Genomic DNA, 4,166 nt, shown 5'->3' on the forward strand with positions numbered 1-4,166 from the left:
TGTGTGTGTGTGTGTGTGTGTGTGTGTGTGTGTGTGTGTGCAATGGGAGCAATGGGTTGGCGCTTCACTCCCTCCTACTATACACCGTTGTGGACACTTGAGGGCCAAGTCCGAGGTGTACAACAGTATATAATGTGTGTGAAGGGGGACGTTCTTAGATCTGTGAACCCCAAACACAGAATCCTCAAGTGAATAGTCAAGGCTTAACTTTTGTTTGTTGGTGTGTGTGTGTGTGTGTGTGTGTGTGTGTGTGTGTGTGTGTGTGTGTGTGTGCAATGGGAGTAATGGGTTGGCGCTTCACTCCCTCCTACTATACACCGTTGTAGGCACTCGAGGGCCAAGTTTGAGGTGTATAACAGTATATAATGTGTGTGAAGGGGGACGTTCATAGATCTGTGAACCCCAAACAAAGAATCCTCAACTGAATAGTCAAGGCTTAACGTGTGTGTGTGTGTGTGTGTGTGTCCCAACCCTCACATTCAAAATCTTAATCTTAACCCCAACCCCCCAACCCTTGCCCAACACAATGTCTTTTTCAAAATGAGATTTCCACCTATAGATATATTTTCGTTTTTTTTTCTCTTCTTCCATTTCTGTCTTTTAAGGCTTTCAGGTTTGATGATGTAGAAAGGGGGAGTAAGCCTGCACTTTCTTCCCAGAACTTACAATATATATTTTTTATGTTTTTTTCTCTTCTTCCAATTCTGTCTTTTAAGGATTTCAGGTTTGATGACGTAGAAAGGGGGAGTTAGAACTTTCTTGATAGGTTTAGATCCCAAAGAGTGGTAGCATTTCAAGTCTCCAAAATAAACCCAACTTTCCAAGTCTCCAAGGTATAACCACATTCTTGTTGAGTTTCCACGATACGTATCACATTGTGAGTTATCAAGCCAGAACCCACATTTCAAGTCTCCAATAATATAACCATCTATCCAAGACTCCAAGGTAAAATCACAATTTACAGAAATATAGTGGGTTTCGGTGATAGATCTCACATAGTATAACTGTGGATCATCAAGGAAAACTCCATTTTTCCAATTTTGATGGGTTTCAGTGATAGATCTCACATAGTATAACTGTGGATCATCAAGGAAATCTCTATTTTTCAAAATGTCTGAAAATTGTGAGTATCCAAGGTAAAACTTGTATTCTGGCTCGTCAAGGTATAACTTGTTCAGGGGGTATTGTCTTGATAACTCACAATGAGTGCTATTGTTGCAAAACTATTTTTCAGGACTTTGCTGGTCTCCAAGGTATAACTCTTTGGTTGGATCATCAAAGACGAACTCGTTCTGTGGGTCTTGGTCGCTCATAAGGTCTTCAACCAAGCCAACAATTTCGCCCCAAGTTGTAGCAAAAGCAGTATTTTCATTTCGTATTTCAGATACAATTTCCTTTGAGAGAAAATAATAATGTATAAATCAAGTGATTTAATTATTAAATGAGTATGCTTCAATCAAAGTTTGAAAATAGGAAAATAAAATCTTACCTCAACAGATAAGAGGTTTGAATCCAGTTCATCAACTTGAAGGTTTAGTTCCATACAAGTAGTCGATCTCCAAGGAACCCCAAAGTCATCCCACTCAAGGTCTCGCTCGTTCTGTGGGTCTTGGTCGCTCACAAGGTCTTCAACCAAGCCAACAATTTCGCCCAAAGTTGTGGCAAAATCGGTATTTTCAGATACAATTTCCTGTGAGAGAAAATAATAATGTATTAATTAAGTTATTTCATTATTAAATGAGTCGATGCTTCAATCAAACTGAAAATAGGGAAATAAAATCTTACCTCAATGGATAAGAGGTTTGAATCCAGTTCATCAACTTGAAGGTTTAGTTCCATACAAGTCGGAGAGTTCCAGGCAAGCACACAGCACACCATTGCCAGCAAAAAAAATGTTTAAAATGGAGCCTGGGCTTGAGGCTTTTATAGGGAAAGACTGGTGGGTGTGGTTTCCTTTGGAAATTCCCTGGGCAAGCCCAGGCAAGCCTTCGTTGGGAAATTTTTCAAAACCATAACATTCCAAAATTTTTCAGTGATTTCTTTGTGAGTCAGATGAACTGGAAATTATGTAAGAGTAGGTGGGGCTTAGCAAAAGTGGGCGGGGCTTAGGAAAGTGGGCGTGGCTTACAAAATACCTCATAAAAGTGGGCGGGGTTAGAGAAATGGGTGGGGCTTAGGAAAAGTGGGCGTGGCTTACGAAAATACCTCATGGAAAGTGGGCAGGGCTTTGGGAAAAGTGGGCGGGGCTTTTAAAAATTTCATTAGAACGTGGGCGGGGCTTATGGAAAGTGGGCGTGGCTTAACAAAAATAACCTGTGGCTCAGGAGGTGGTCAAACAAGAGCATTAAGAGAAGTTTCTCATTTCGTAATGGCACAAAAGGGGTATGTTAAAAAATATAAAGATTCAAATGTTTTGTTTTTAAATATTTTAGATGGGGATTATTGTGCAAAGAAAATTAAACTATTGAAGGAATTTGAGAATGAACAAATCTTTGTAGGTTCAATGAGTGAGCTAAACAATATGCATTGGTTATTTGAAAAAGAGTGTCCCGAGGCTTAGATGTTTCAGATATTTCTTTAGAATCACCTTTAACAAATCACATTACTACTTTACGACTTGAACAAATCTTTATCTTATTGCATTGGTTATTTGAAAAAAAGTGTCCTGAGGTTAAAAGGGGAGACAAATAAATATACCTTGGTATAAAAAGGGGGTTTACTTTTTAGGGGGAAAAAAAATGAATCGCTGAAAATCCCTCATTCATTTACATGGGGAAAAGTGAGCCAGAATCAATATATTCACCCTACTTATGAGATTAAATACCCTCACAATCAACGGTTTCTGGGGGGGGGGGGGGCAAAATGTAGCGTTTGCAAAGGTATGTGCTCTACTGAGTGCCCGTTCTAGTTTTCAACTGAAATTGTCCTTTGTACCATAACCCAGAGAGTACTGATGTGGACGTTAAGGATGCTGAACAGATAACCAGTCCCATTGAGATGATTGGGGAGACAAGGGGGACATCTTGCCACATTTCCTTCTCTGGTCATCTTGCCACCATTATACTCGACATGTGTTTAACAAAACTTCAAATGTCACTGCTTGTCAACACCATCTGTTTTACCGTTGAAAGCTCACAATGCAGAGGATCATGCGGCTGCGATGTCAAACCTTGCCCGCAACATCCATCCACCCCGGAAAGATGACCATCAAAATACTTGAACAGCCCATTAGTATTCCTCACTATTGCAAACGATTGGCTGGACAAGGCATGAGGATGTTACAGATATATTACGCAGTATCAGCACTTACATAAATGGGGAATGTCCACCATATGGAAAGGAATTCCAGCACATGGTACAATATCTATCCAGGGAAAACTACCATATGATACTGGCACGGAGTAAACGATCCAAACGCCAATCAATCTCAAAACAGTTCACATCATTGAGCAGAGAGCCGCATCACGGTACTGTTCATCCATACTTTGTACTTTCAATGTACACATTGTACAACGAGAGCTGTTCAAAAAGGTCTACAAATGAGACTCACAATAATCCAAGAAGCATAAATGTTTTCTTATGCTTCGATGTTAATTTATAAATAATTACTTTTTTTTTTAAACAGGAAGATAGAATTGGGTATTTATTTATTTATTTACCAGCAGGATGGATTTTATTTTATATATTTTATATTTTATATTTATTTATTTGATTAATCAATGTGTGTGCCATTCCTCGGATGGACATAAAGCTGGACATCTTGTCTGCCAGCATTCGGTGGACGTTAATGATCACATAGTGTCCTGCATAAACAAATATTACAAATTTCTGCTCCAACTACTGCTTAGGAAGCAGTGCTGGATTAAGCATTAGGCAGACAAGGCATGTGCCTTAGGGCCAGCCAAAAATTCGAGCCAAAAAATATTTTCACATTATATATTTGTCTTTTTTGCATTAAATATTTTGTTCTTGAATCAGTTCATCTTTTGTCTGGGGTCCATTTCCATGAGTCTGAGATCTAATTAAAAATTTTCAGGCCATTCTCTAAAATTTCAAAATGTGCCTTAGGGCCAGCTGAGGCTTAATCTGGCACTGCTGGGAAGGCAATGGCAAACCACCCGGTAAAACTCTAATCAAGAAACGGCTTCAGAAGCATCGACACTCTG

At 39.3% G+C, this 4,166-nt stretch overlaps 1 long non-coding RNA gene across 1 annotated transcript; it reads right to left on the bottom strand.

The window, feature by feature from the left end:
• Positions 1–209: 209 nt before the first annotated feature.
• LOC147017443 (uncharacterized) lies at positions 210–2,533 on the bottom strand. Its single transcript, XR_015049509.1, has 2 exons — positions 1,490–2,533; positions 210–1,394 (listed from the first exon to the last, which is right to left on the bottom strand). It is a non-coding gene; the product is annotated as an uncharacterized LOC147017443 (long non-coding RNA).
• Positions 2,534–4,166: the final 1,633 nt, after the last annotated feature.

The sequence above is a fragment of the Eptatretus burgeri genome, chromosome 11 (genome assembly GCF_056783735.1).
Source record: "Eptatretus burgeri isolate ZD-2024b chromosome 11, Ebu_testis_v1, whole genome shotgun sequence".
In the NCBI taxonomy this organism is placed as follows: domain Eukaryota; kingdom Metazoa; phylum Chordata; class Myxini; order Myxiniformes; family Myxinidae; genus Eptatretus; species Eptatretus burgeri.